General features: G+C 36.2%; 1 pseudogene; it reads left to right on the top strand.

The window, feature by feature from the left end:
* The first annotated feature begins 3,272 nt into the window (after positions 1-3,272).
* On the top strand, positions 3,273-8,393 carry LOC128506130 (uncharacterized; annotated as a pseudogene).
* The last annotated feature ends 7,068 nt before the right edge of the window (positions 8,394-15,461 follow it).

Below are 15,461 nucleotides of genomic sequence, written 5' to 3' on the forward strand. Positions count from 1 at the left end.
GTGACCTCCCCACCTCCGCACCTGCACCTTAGAGATAACCCAGGACACAGTTGTGGATACCATTGAGAAGAGATCAGATTTTACCCCCACTTTAATATAAAGGGTAATATGAAAACAGAAGCTCTTGACCTGTATTTGTATTATTATATGCATTCCTCTGCTGCCACATGATGGGCTGACAAATGACTCTAAAGTTGTGCAGGTGTTACTAATAAAGCAGATCTGGTTTTGGTGAGTGTAGGTTGTATTTCTCAACATAAATATGAATTTTTTTCAGGTAAAATTATAAACAAGGATGGCATAAAGCATAATTTAATGCAGATACTAACAAGTCACTGTAGATTTCCCCACACCAGGTACTATAGTGTCTTCTTCATGAGTAATCCACGAGGTGGTGCTGTTGCCGTACAAAGATCATTAACATCAAGAGCATCACCACCCTCCAGTCCACCCTCCACAGCATGGTGTTTAAGAGATTCTCAGGCTGTGACTGCCCCTTCTCTCCTGCACCTTTTTAATGAGATAACCCAGGATGCAGTTGAGGATACCATTAAGAAGATAAACCTATCAACCTCCTCCCTTGATCCACGACCTTCTACTTCAACTTAGGTCTTCTTGCCTGCTATTTTTTCCACAATTACTACTATCATTAATCTCTCACACAAATCAGGTAGTGTTCCACCAGCTCTTAAAACTGCAGTGATCACCCCCATCTCAGAAATCCCAACATGGATCTTGAAGTCCTGTCTAACCCATTTCCGAACTTACATTTACAGCATTTGCCAGGCACTCTTATCCACAGCGACATTTTTTTAACTTAATTTTTTTATCCAAACAGTGGCAACTCGGTGGGGCTCTGGTTTTAACCTAGGACATTACCAATAGGTAGACCAACACATTCACCACTGAGCTACACCTGCCCCTTTCTTTCTTTTCTTGGCTAGATTCTTAAAAAGGTAGTTGCTACTCAGCTTCTGGAACACCTCAAGCAAAACCTTTTTTGAGAAATTCCAGTCTGGGTTTCAACAGGCCCAAAGCACTGAAACACTGTTACTCTGAGTTACAAATGACATGCTGAAAACCAACAGCACATTCTTTTACATTACTCTCCTCAGTTACATTTGATAACCACATCAAACACCTTTGCAGAACCTAATTTATTCAGCTCAAGAACAAAGCAAAGCTACGTTCCCATCTCTTGCACTCTTCATCGGGATCTCCGGCCAGAGGCTCCTGAATCTCCAATATATTACAAAACACTGTTGTAATCCTGCTGAGAGCAAGAACATTTGACCACATCACACCTGTTTTGCAATCTCTTCACTGGATCCCTGTTTCCTACAGGTTGGACTATAAAATTCTGCTCCTGACCCAGCAGTGTGTCCCCATGATCTAAAGGGACTATTTTTTCCATTAAATTTCAATCTCTGTCTGCTTTTAAAACAGGCCTAAAAACTTACCTGTTTACGAACGGCGACAACAGAGTATTGGTGCTGATTTTATTTAATTTTTTTGTTATACGTATAATACTGAAAATGTGTCTGCCAAAAAAGCAACTTCTGATAACGTCAGCCGTTTTGGAGAAATTACTTTATATGTGCCCCAAAAAATGCAATTTAAAATGCAAATTATTCATATTTTACGATTATTTATAGTAAAGTTGGTGTAAGCTTCTAGAAGCACATGTCAAATGGTGGTCAAAGAACAAACATAGTGCAGGTAATGTGCTGTAATGATGAATTTTGAAATTGTTGCTAAAGCTTTCCATGCAAAATGAAAGATTTTTCCCCTAAATTACTAACAACAGTGGTTTATTTCAGATGCTTCAAATTAGACACACACCATAAAACAAAGGAAACTATATTTTATTTTGTTAAAATAGCTTTTTGTAATTTGCCCAATAATTATTGGGCAGATAACACATAAACCCTTAAAATTGGTTTTAAGGGCTTTCTCAGTGCTTTGCATGAAACATGGTTTTTGATAAAAGCTTAAAAAGCAAAAAATCTGTAGTGTCTGTAAAATTCAAGTTAGAATATCTTAAAAATTTGGCCTTTAAGTATAAAACACTTTTTCAGGTCTATGTCTTTTCATGTAAAATCTAAATTGGACAAGTTTCATCTGAATGACAGTTAAGATCATTGAAAGATTTGAATAAAAAAAAAGTTCACTACATAACATGGACATGAAATTGCCCTTCAAAGCACTTTTGTAAGTCGCTTTGGAAAAGAACATCTGCCAAATGGCAAAATGTAAATGAAATTGCATTTAGCAAATGTGTTTCTTTTTATCTGAAAAAAATAAAAATGTATATGCATACTTAAATAAAAAAGATAGAAGATAAGAAGCATTAAGTATTATAAAAAATTGTTATACTACACTTTTTAGTACAAATACCATGTTTTGGCCAAAAGGCTTTTAGTAAGTTGCGTCATGTGTTCAACTTTTTATTCATGTCCACATGAAAAGTGCTATAGAAAAAAAAATGTAATGTATTATTATTATTATTATTATTATTATTATTATTATTATTATGAATTTGTGCTGATGTGAGTTCATACAGGGAATGCCAGTATCACCTGGCACACCTGACCTTCTACATTGTCCAGATCTTTTGTATTCCTTCCATCATCCACCTGTGGCTCTCACCCTTAATCACTGGTAATGCAGGATCTATTTATTGCATTTAGGCTTTTATATATAATAGAATTGTACATTTACTTAGCACTATAAGATCCTGTGACATTTCTCAAATCTTTAACCATCTAGTTTGGGAGGATTGTGTGCTCACAGTTTTTTTGCTAGTTTTTGCTAACAGTTGGTGTGAACTGGTCAACTGGTGAGTAAAGAGTGTATTTCTCTTCATGAATATGAAATAATTTTAGCATAAATTAGAAAAAGTGCCATAAAACATCATTTGATACTGATACTAACAAGTCACTAGATTTCCTCACACCTCCACCGTCAGGCCTCCATGGTTCCCAGAACAAGATAATGGTCCCCTGGCCAAAAAGTGTGTTCTTCATGAGTAATCCACAGGATGGTGCTGTCGAGACCTCCCTCAAGTCATGTTGCCGCCGTCACGTTAACGTACAACACACAGGACATGAGGCGACAAACGTTCATTGTTGGAGAAGCAAAAGTAGAAAGAGGGGAAGTGAGATCATGAAACAGAGATGCAAACAGATGAGATGAGAACAAACATAGTGCAGGTAATGTGCACTTTCACCCTTTCTTTGGAAAACACTTCTAATGTGTGCTGATGTAAGTTAATGCTGTGAATGCCAGCACCGCCAGGCACACCTGACTTTTTATGTGATAAGAAACGGTTCTTCATGGCGCGCTGCGTCTTCCAGATCTTCATCATCCACCTGTTTCTCTCGCTCCTAATCACCGGTAATACAGAGGGTAAGTCAGGATCTTAATCTACATCATCATCATTTACCGCTCATCAAAACCTTTTTTTAATTTGCATTTTACTCAATGACTATTGCATAACACCCTTAGTAAATGACATTACCAAGCTTTCAGTTAATTATAGCACTGGAATTAATGAAGTATGAAAATCAACAGTGGACACAAAATAAGACAGAAAAATGGATCGTCTTCATTAGTCAATAATCATTCACTCTCTTAACGAGGGTTCCTACTTCTGTGATGTATAATAATGTACATTATGCTTTTAAATGCGGGACACCTGCTGTGCATTTTGACTATTAATGTGAACTTCTTAATCAAAACAGGTTATTCTTTTATATTTTTACGATTTACTTGTGAAAAAGTATTTTCATGAAGAACCCTGGCACGGAAACGTTTTGGATGGTCAAAGCTAAATAAGATAAGATAGACCCCAGATAAGGGTGGTCAAAGATAGGATAAGTTAAGATCCAGTAAGATAAGATAAGACAATTCAATTAAATTCAGTTCAATTCAATTTTATTTTATTTGTATAGCGTTTTTAACAAATGACATTGTTGCAAAGCAGCCTAAGAATTATAAGATAAGATAAGAAAAGTTAAGATAAGATAAGAGTCAACATTTTTTTGCAGCGGAAGGTGTTGTGGCAGCTTTGAGACAATACAATTATGTTAAACATTTGATGCACCTGGCCATAAATTCATATTTGTTTTCTATTAACAATGAAATAAATGATTTTATATATTTAGGCCTCTATACATAATAAAATGATGTACACGTGCATTTTTTTAGAAATGTACAGTAGATACAAAAATACTTACTGCTTATTCTGCCAGAATTCCCCTAAGTGTGGCTCATCGCATACTTTCATTACATCTGCTGTTGAACAGTCTAAAAAGTGCTGCTATGATGTCATATATGTGATGTACAGTATGTCATTTACATATTTTTTTTTTTAATTCTTGAGAAAACACTTTCCAAAAAAACATGGAATCTAGAAAGCTATTAGTAAATGTGCCTTGCTAACAAACTTCTATAAAAGCGCTATGTTAAGCTTGTTGTTTCTTACTTACCATGAAACTAATGTAATATAACTATATACACAGGCAACTAAAACGTAGCAACCTAACACTCATGTACATTTCTCGCACTTGTATTCCCCTAAAAACTCCCATGTTCCCCTAAAAACTCAGTTTCTCAGAAGTTTTAAAACTCTTCCCCTTTCTTATCTCAGTGCTTTGTAAACAGGATGTGCCCCTCACGATGGAGGAGGTGGGGGGGCTCACCTTCATCCCATCGTGAACTCACAGTGAGAAACACACACCCACCAAAAGATATTTTACAAAAAAAGTGTCATTTTTGAGAAAATAGTTAAAAGTGAATTTCCAGTGATTTGTGTAGGTTTGTGTATGTATTGGTGGTGGGAAGTGTTAATGAGTCAAGGTGATGTTGAAGTGTTAGTCATCTTTTGGTTCCCGTCTGTCCAGACACTCTTAGAAAAAAAAAAAACTGATAAAATTGAGAACTTTGGTTAATAGATCTCCTCAAAAGAGTGTTTCCCTGGGTTTCCAAGGAAATTACATTAAAAAAAGAGGGGTTTTAGCTATCTTGAGAAACACTGAAGAATTGTTCACATGGGCATTTTCCATATTTTAGTCATTCTTTTTGCTTGTGCTTTTTAGATACCGAGGCAAACTGTATCCCATCTATCAGGGTCCCACGGAACACAGTGTGGAAAGTTCGCGTAAAGAGTATCCTGGAGATCAACTGTACTATAGTCAGTGAACCCCACTGTTGGGAGAACATAAGTGTGACATGGTGCAGAATTGATGACAAGAATGATTGTAAACCAATTCACTTTAATCACACCACAATTGAATGGAACTATATTACTGAGAGTGAAAGAATGACATTCCTGATTTTCCATGGAGTAACCATGCAGGATTCTGGTCTGTACAGATGTAACACAAAATCTCCTACACCCAGTGTCAGCCATGCTATAAATGTCACTGTGACAGGTAAACACATCATACTATCATACATCATACATACATATGAGTCAAATTTAACAAACACACACACAGAGCAACAATATAATGCACAAATAATACAAAAGTACCTGAAATGTGTCTCACATTTGAAATTAGACAATGTTTATATTAACACTGACAACATGAACATATATCATAATATGTGTAAGGGTTCGACCCAGATCTGCCTCTATCTAAAAGTGTTTGAATTTTTTTTTTATTTCGTGCCATAAAATGAAACACAAACATTTTAAAATTGGTGTATTTATTACATTGAGTTTGTAATTCTACACTATTCAGCCAATTTCTTCAAGTTTTGAGTTTGAACTAGGAGTGTATATTTAATGATTATATTAATATAAATATATTTTAGATGTTCCAGATTGTACCACTGACAACACAGTAACGAGCCAGGAAAGCAATACAACAAGTAAGAACTGTAGTTTTAACACATTATTTTGTGAATAAATTCATAAGCATAATGTTTTCTCATGTGTGTTTGACCAATAAAGTGAAAGTTAGCCTCGGGTTATTTACTTAAAATTACTGTTTCACATACAACTTCTGCTCATTAACTGCAACAGAAATGAAGCACTGCTGATGAAGTCATTTCTTAAAATACTTTTTCATTTCAGAAAGTCTAAATCAGACCAGTGAAACTTCTGATTCGCTGCAGCCCTACGTGCCCTACATCTGTGGTGGGATTGGGGGGCTTCTCATTGTGGTAGTTCTGTCAGTAATGCTTATCCGGTGTCGAGGTGTGTGCATTTTTATTTTATTTTATTCCTGTTCTCTCCATACATGTAATAACGTTCAGTAGAGCTCAGTACTGGACATGTATGTGAGTTTCATTGACATGCACTTCTGTTTAATTTTAACAGGAAGGAAAAAAATAATTAAAGAAAAAATACACGAAGATCAGGTACAGTTTGTATCTTTATTATTATGTCACTAGATTAACGATTAACAGTGAAATCTTTGTCTCATGATCCAATCCCATCTACAGTCCTCAGGATCCCCAGTGGCTGATCTTGCTCCACCCATGTATACTCCCAGGCAGTCTCCATGTATCAAAACCCAAACTCTTCCAGCCCAACTCAGTCCACCAGCACCCAGTATATATGACACCCCTCCAATCAGAGGGACATCTCTAAGAGACCGATCATATGCGGGAGGACGTCATGTCAATCAGGGACCACCGAGACGATATGAGGGCCGTGTCGCTGTAGAAGAAGAGGAAGAAGACAACCCTTTGATATACGCCACTCTAAATCATGAGGCTGCGCCACCGAGACCTGCTCAAAGAGTTGCTCATGTACAGATTGAGGCATCAGAATATGCTGCCATTAAAGTCACATAACTCTAAGCATTAATTCTACAGAGAATGGACCAGAGGTTAGTTTACCAGAAGTTATTTACTTTTCTGACTGTTAGAAGCAGTCTGGCCTTAAAATTTAAGTATTTTAAGTAAGCAGTACCTAGTACTTCACGTATTTGGCTCCAGGCCTGTTGGTTTGACTGCATAGACTTTTTTTTTTTACTAAATTATGATTGTTCACAATATCAGCTATGCAGCTTGTAGAGCTCACATAAGTTATATTGCTAATGACAATGTGCTCAATGTGGAATGAGGGCAAGCTGTCAGTGATGACTAATGTAAAACCACGGTTCATCTATGACAATCATGACTGTGATTGATAACAACTGAGAGAGACCACCAAGAGTACACCATGACCAGGACTAATCCAACCAACCAAAGAAAGACCAATACTCCTACCAACTGAGATCAAGATTGAGATGTGTGCAGACTGAAATCAAGAACCTTATCAACCAAGATCACTACATGATAGAGATGGATATCAACTGAGATAAAAACCCACCCATTCAACACCAACACAAAATATACCTATCCCATTTGCAAGCAAGAGAAGACCCATGTCATTACCAACCAAGACCAAGACAAACCCATAACATCTAAGACCAAGACCCATACCATCCAAAACCCACAGTAAGACCAGATCATTTCTGAAGTTTAAGACTTTATATCAAGACCAAAACAACATTCAGACATAATGGACTAAGACCAAAGTCAGAGAGGAAGAAGACTTTATTTTTCACATGTACAGTACCTCACACTGATTTTTTTCAGTCAGGGTCAGGGCATAGTGTCATCCATGATACAGCGGCCCTGAAGCAGAACCTTTACCTTTTACCTTTTACTTTGCTGAGCTACAACTGCCTGTAGAAAGGCAAGAAATGTCTTGTCCTTGAGACCAGAATTATAATTAGACAATCTAGTTGTTATTGAGCACAGAGAAAAATTAACCACAAACATGGATTTTTTTAAATATACTGAAATTAAACGAAATATTCTAAATACTAGGTGAAATTGATGAGCTTGGTAAGAGTTGTTTCACTCTATTCTGGCTTTTAGGTAACAACAAAAGTTGGTGGTTAAAAAAAACAGCAATTCCAAACTTACTATAGCTTTCATATTAATAAACTGTTCCGTGTTAAAGATGAATTAATAAATATTAATATATTATTAATGAACTGAAACAGGGTATTATACTTTATCATATACTGTAGTTATAGGTAATGAGAGTCTTAAAAAGCAGAGATCTTTACTAATGCTGGTTTTATGTTATTTTCTCCTTAATATAATCAACTCTATGGGACTCTATGGCACATGGACCTTATAATATAAAACATATAACGATTGTTTCTGGGAAAATGTGTGGTTTGTGGTTTTGGTTGAATTGGACTGTCCAATTTTATTGACTGGGGAATTTTGCTGACGTTTATGGTTATTTGATGGGCGGGATTTTCTGTGATTGTGTCATGGCCAATCTGCAATAGCTTAACTTTAAACCTGACCATTAAACTTTAAAATCTTCATCAACCATGTAAATGTTTTTACTACATATTAGTAACTAGCATAAGTTAATTTTTAACTGAGAAAATAAATGATTTTTGGTTGTATATATATAACTGTCCAGTTTTTTATTTTATTTTCATGTTCTGTCTCCCTACAGGTAGGGTTAGGGTTAGGGTTAGGTATTGGGTTAGGGTTAGGTATTGACTTTACATTTGTATACTTTCTAGTAGTGATGGTTTTGTTACGAAAGTTATCTGTGATAAAGGTTTTTGGTCCAGTTTTCTAAGTTACCTGACTGACCACTTCCTCATCATATAGTAAGTGACAGATGTAAAATAAACCTGTAATGCATTTATCTCCGTTTGTGGTTGTACACACTGTACATGATGAAGTCATGGACTGCAGGGAGTTCTGTCACTATATTTCTGAGAATAGTTATTTATCAGTGCTAGCTTAAATTCTATATGATTTGCATACTGAACACCGATTCCTGATCAACATGCTTCGCTCCAGAGATATACTTAAACACATAATGTGAAATTAAAATTTGAAATTTGACTTTAAAAGAAACGGAGTTGGAGAGTGCATGGTAGGGCAAGATTGTGCAGAGAACAATTGCGGGGAGCCCACAAGCACTACAACAAATGATTACATTTCCTGTTAGAGAAAAGTGATGGAACGGAACAAAAGTGAGGTGGAGTGGGGTCTGACCTCAACCTGTTTCTTTAGTCAAAGCAGATGAGTAACATATCTTTCATCTGTACACAAACTGTACACATGTATATACAGTTTGCAAGTGTGTGAGCGAGTTATTCCATACCGTACGGCTGGGTGCAAATATTTACACCACCTCAGAACAAAGAGATGCAGATGTTTACTTAAAACTAAAGGGTGATGAATGTCAGGTGTGCTTTTTTTTGTTGTTGAACGTGATGTAAATAGTCTGTAATCATTTACTGATTCATGCTGTATAATGTCAAGTGATTTTTTGTTGTATGATTTGAAAAATTGTTTAGAGATAAACTATAAAATAGAGCAGACGCAGGAACCATGGGGATGCGAATATTTACACTCTGTTACTGTATTTCTATATGTCTACGTATCCACAGTGTACTGTAAATATAAACCTGTCTCTAAGTCTTATTGTGAGGCAAAAGCATTTTTTGTCTGAGGGTATGAAAAATCGTTAAAAATTTCACTTCTGCTATATTCAACTTACAGATTGCATTTCAGTTTCTGAGTTTTGGGAAACAAACAGCTTTATAAAATTAAATTAAATTTCAATTTATATTAAAGACATGAACTGAATTTGTGTTTTAAATAAAATTTCTGCATTGGAATTGAAATATTACAACAACAAAAAAAAAAACTAAATGTGCTATGAATGTGTTTTTGTTATAAATTATTACGTATATAAATTATATATGTAAATTTGTTTATTATTTCTAAAAATGTTATCAACCTATACAAGTAATCATTATTTTACACTCTTGACAAATTAAAGACGAAGATAAATGTTATAATTGAAGAGGCTTGATCATATGAATCCTATTGAGTAATAATTGAATTCACAAAAACGTACAGAAGTAAAGCTCTGGACTTTTTGAGACATCGTGCTACTTTCAGTTCAATGAACTGGCCCCTGTGCTCTCACTTCTTTCACATCTACTTTATGTTGATTTCATTTGTGTGTGTGTGTGTGTGTGTGAGAGCAACTGAGACTTTTTCACGTAAGCGCTGTATCCGTCCTGGCCTTTTAAGTGTCACATGTTAGAGGATGCTTTGACAGGGGATGTATGATTTGTGGGTTTTAGCAGCACGACTGCAGAGCATGCAAAAGTGAGATGATTGACAGGTACCTGCTATCCTTGCTCAATCACTCATTCAGGGTCTACCACCACGCATTTTTGCAGCTTACCTCAAACCTTAACACACCTGATGTAAATATATGTGGTGTACGCCAATCGGCAAAAATTCTATGCGGGAAATTTTGCCCGGGAAATTTTGCTGACGTTTATGGTAATTTTGATGGACATGATCCTTTTTGATTGTGTCGCGGCCATTCTGCAAAAGTTTAACTATGATCGTAAGACCTCTGTTTACTACCTATTGGTAATCAGTATAAAAGCTATAATAACATTTTTACAGTTTTTAATACACTTTTCTACATATTAAACTGAATTCAATTCTAAAAAAGGAATTAAATCCATCTATTTTATTTTTTATTAGTTTGTTTCCTTTTATGTACCTAGTTAGCTATCTTTGCTAGCTTTGGTTCATTTACATTTAGGAGACATTTGTCCTGAGCAATTATCCAGAGCGAGTTACAAAAAGTGCTTTGAAGTTTCTGTCATTGGATAGATACTTACTGTACACTGGGTTACTAGGTTACTAACTAAGTGGCATTAGTCAAATACAATAGGGAAGGGGATTTTCCTTTTATATATATTTATATATATATTCTTCTTCTTTGTCTTTCGGCTGTTCCCTTTCAGGGGTCGCCACAGCGAATCATCTGCCTCCATCTAACCCTATCCTCTGCATCCTCTTCTCTCACACCAACTAACTTCATGTCCTCTCTCACTGCATCCATAAATCTCCTCTTTGGTCTTCCTCTAGACCTCCTGCCTGGCAGTTCCAACCTCAGCATCCTTCTACCGATATATTCACAATCTCTCCTCTGAACATGCCCAAACCACCTCAATCTGGCCTCTCTGACTTTATCTCCAAAACATCTAACATGGGTTGTCCCTCTGATAAACTCATTCTTAATCCTATCCATCCTTGTTACTCCCAAAGAGAACCTCAACATCTTCAGCTCTGCTAACTCCAACTCTGCCTCCTGTCTTTTCTTCAGCGCCACTGTCTCTAAGCCGTAGAGCATCGCTGGTCTCACCATTGTCCTGTACACCTTTCCTTTCATTCTTGCTGATACTCTTTTATCGCACAACACACCTGACACTTTTCTCCACCCATTCCAACCTGCCTGTACCTACCTGTACTGTATATATTTATATAAATGGGGATGGCGGTCAGGGGGTTAGTCCAAGTTATCCAAGGGGTTTGTCCAAGTTTCCTGTTTTCAAGTTTCTGTTAACTGATATCAGTGTTAAAGTCTAGTTAAAGCATTACACTAGCTTATCATCATTTAAGCATAGTTTATATTTTTACATTTATAGACTTACCATCAGGGCGGCATGGTAGCTTAGTGGTTAGCACTTGCACCTACAGGTTCTGAGTTCGATTCCCACCTTAGGTCTGTGTGTATGGAATTTGCATGTTCTCCCCTTGCTTGGTGGGTTTCCTTCAGGTACCACGGTTTCTTCCCACAGTCTAAAGATTTGCAGATTAAGCTAATTGGCGTTCCCAAATTTCTAGGCACTTTCTAACTTCATGGTCATTCCTGATTTTTTATTATTTCTACACTGTAAAAAATGCTGAAGGCATCCAAAATATGCAATAATCTCCCTTGAACAGTTGATATTGAGATGTATCTGCTACTCATGATCTTAAGGCCTTCATAACAGCTTTAATCAGAGGTGGCTGGTAACCCTAAAAGAACTTCTCCTCTGCAGCAGAGATAAGTTTTGGTCTTGCTTTCCTGAGAAGGTAAGGCCTTCATGAGAGATCATGTGTTTTGCAATTGAAAATACTTTTCTTACAAGAACTGTTCCAGAAATGCTGACCTCAGCGTCTTTAAAAAAACATAACTGTTGTTATTGTTGTTGTTTCATACAGTACTTATCTAATTCCATAGGGGTTATTTCATAGTATTGTAATCCACCAGTATTGCTATAGAATGTAGAAAATAAATCACTCAACAAAAACAAAGAAATTTGCAAGTGATCCCAAACTTTTGAGCGGTAGTGTATATGGTGTAAGTGTGTTCACTTTATCCCTGTTTGCTGATATCAATCAGTCCTTAAGCTAGCAGAGGTATTGTAAAGTAATTTTGCTAATTAGAGCCATCTTATAATAATGATTCTTCAACACCCGTTAGTGACGTTTCAGTGCTGCTCTTTTAGTATATCTTAATTTCCAGGCTGATGAAATGAGTTTATATGATGTCTGCATTATTATGTACAAAACCATTTCTATTTCTAAACATACCTTAAACAATTAATGAATAAATAACAGAACAGAAAAATGTTTTCATGCTTCTAAAAAAAAGCAACATATTGCATGACAGACCAGACTTCAGATGAAAACCAAAAAAAAAAAAACCCTAATGTGCTGTATGCTTATTGGTTTTGCATGAAAATAGAAATGAGCAAGTGTGACAAAGCACGCAACAGCTGTTTTACTTATAGTATGTACTGTGCAAAACCTCTTGGACACAAATATGCCTTCGAAAACAATTTTACAGAAAAGAAACTTTTCTAAAGGTCACTAAAGAATAGCAAAATTAACACAGTCGACGTTTGGTGTGAAAGTTATTTGCTTGAAAATAATCAGTAGTTTTAGATACAGATTTGTGCAGTTTTATAAGTAAAAACAGATTGGTGGTTTTACTGAGTATGCTGGAGAATATTAAGTTCTTCTGGTAACTTTGTCACTATATTCTCTCTATATTTATGGAAAACCCTAAAGCCTACATTAGATTTTTTTTTTTCATCTGAAAACTGGTCTGTCGTGTAATATGTCACTTTCTTTAAAGACATGAAAATATTTATGTTTGTTTTTTATATTAATTTATAAGCTATGCTTGGAAACAGTAAATAATAATTAGTGGTATATTAATATTATACCACCCTTTTGCTTATAAAATCAGATTTGCCATCAAATCTTGACAGCTAGATTATTCCAAACATCTTCGAGACCTAACCACAGATCTATCTGTGGATGTAGGTTACCTCTAATCCTTCTGTCACTTCCTGTAATCCCAGACAGACTCAATGATGTTGTAATCGGAGCTTTGTGGGGGCCAAACCATCACTCCCTTGTTCTTCTCTTTGCTGACGATAGTTCTTAATGAAACCGGCTGTTTGGGGTTGTTGTCCTGCTGCAGAATAGGTTTGGGGTCAATCACTTTGGGGACTTCTCCCTGATGGTATTGCATGATGAATAAGTATCTGCCAGCATTTCTCAGCTTTGAGGACACCATTAATCCTGACACAAATCTCCAAATCTATTTGAAGGAATCTAGTTCCAAACATGCAAGGAACTTTCACTTTCACTTATCATACCACTCTCCAGCCCTTCCTCCTGATACAGCCAAATATTTCACATTTTGACTCAGTAGTCCATCTGCTGCCATTTTTCCGCACCCCAGTTCCTATTTTTTCCTGCCTAGCAGAGTCCCTTTCAAGACTTCCATGAAGACCACCTCTGGCCAGACCTCTGGTAGACTGCTTTCCACCAGTTCTTTGATGATGGCACTGCTGAACAACCTCCGAAGGTTGAAGAGAAGTAGATCATGATGTGTCTTTCATCTGCAGCACCTATTCCCTTAACTTCCAGCACATATTGAAACCGCAGTCTGTTTTGAAACAGTTGCCTGGGAGATCTTGCTGATGCATTATACTGTAACTACCTTGCTTGCATCTTGTTGATGTGCTCAGTCTTGCCATGGTGTTTGACCCAGTCTCTTCAGTCTCACCTTAGTCACAGAGTTTGCCTGTTCCTCATCCATGTTTAAGCCTCCTACACAGCTGTTTCTCTTTCAGTCATTTATAACCTGCATTATAACCTACATATGGGTTTGTTTGTTTGTTTGTTTGTTTTTTTATACATGTATGTGCCGAAGACTTTTGCACAGAAGTCAGGTTTTATAGAGTGTGCTGGAGAATTGAGAAGTTGTTCTGGTAATAAATAATAAAAAAATAAATAAAAAATAAATGTATATATATATATATATATATATATATATATATATATATACACACACACAAATTAGTCATAACATTATGACCACCCACCTAATATTGAGTAGCCCCCCCACTTTGTCACCAAAACAGTAATGACCAGTAATGACTTTTCTATTAGAACCATCATTAACCATTTGCTCAATTTGAACTACAGTAGCTCGTCTGTTGGATCGGACAACACGTGCCAGCCTCCCCATTGTGCACAATCCCTATGTACATCAGTGAGCCTTGGCCACCCATGACCCTGTTGCTAGTTTAATGGTTTTCCTTCTTTGGATCACTTCCTTGGATTGCTTGACCACTGTAGACTGGGAACATCCCACTGGATCTGCAGTTTTGGAGTTGTTCTGATTCAGGTGTGTAGCTACATTTTAATATCTTGTTTGTTTCGTATTAATCCATGTATTTTTAAAATGGCATTGATGTGTTGTGGGTAAAAAAATATAAATATATATTTCTCATTATTACTATTATTACGACTATGTTGGTCCAGCTCAAGGGTAATATCTCTCACCACCTAAATAACTTCTCTTCTGATGTATTCTTTGTTCATATCCTCTGAAAGCATCATGAGTTCATGGCCTTGCTTAATCTTTTAACAGAACTCCTTCAAGAAACACAATGTAATGTTGGGCAATGTAATGTTCAAGGCTGTTGTAACGAGCCTCTTCTGATCAGCACATGAGTAGAACATTCAGTTCTGCTTACACATCATGTACCTTGTGAACATGATTAAATCTGAGAATCAGTTCTATTTCAGTTCCTCTAATTGCATAAAATGATTGTGGTCTTTATGGAGAAACTCAGGTTTTATAACATTATGGGATCACGCAAGGTGTGAGATTGGGGATATGTAAAAGGGAAGAAGATGAGGAAGAAGATACCAGGTGGTTTTATGTGAGAATGGTTGTCATATGATAGGAAAGTGATTTATTTGTCTCTAAGTATATTTATTAAAATAAATAATATATTAACATAACCATCTACACTGCATTATTCAGACATAACCATTCTCGCACTGAAGTAAGGCAAGGTTGGCATAAAAATAAAGCAAGGAATAAAAAAAAACATTTTTAAGGGATTTCCTATTTTGCTTTTGAACTTCCTTTCAAAAGCACTTGTTGATAGCATTTAGGTTTTTTTTTTTTTAATGAAGATTGTACAGATTCTTTTTTTCATTTTGCTACATTTTTTCTCTTAATGCCTCACTAAAGACCCTTTAATCATGTTTCATACAACAGCATGTTGAAGTAGTTGAAGTGAGACAGT

Source organism: Clarias gariepinus, chromosome 18 (assembly GCF_024256425.1).
Source record: "Clarias gariepinus isolate MV-2021 ecotype Netherlands chromosome 18, CGAR_prim_01v2, whole genome shotgun sequence".
Classification (NCBI taxonomy): domain Eukaryota; kingdom Metazoa; phylum Chordata; class Actinopteri; order Siluriformes; family Clariidae; genus Clarias; species Clarias gariepinus.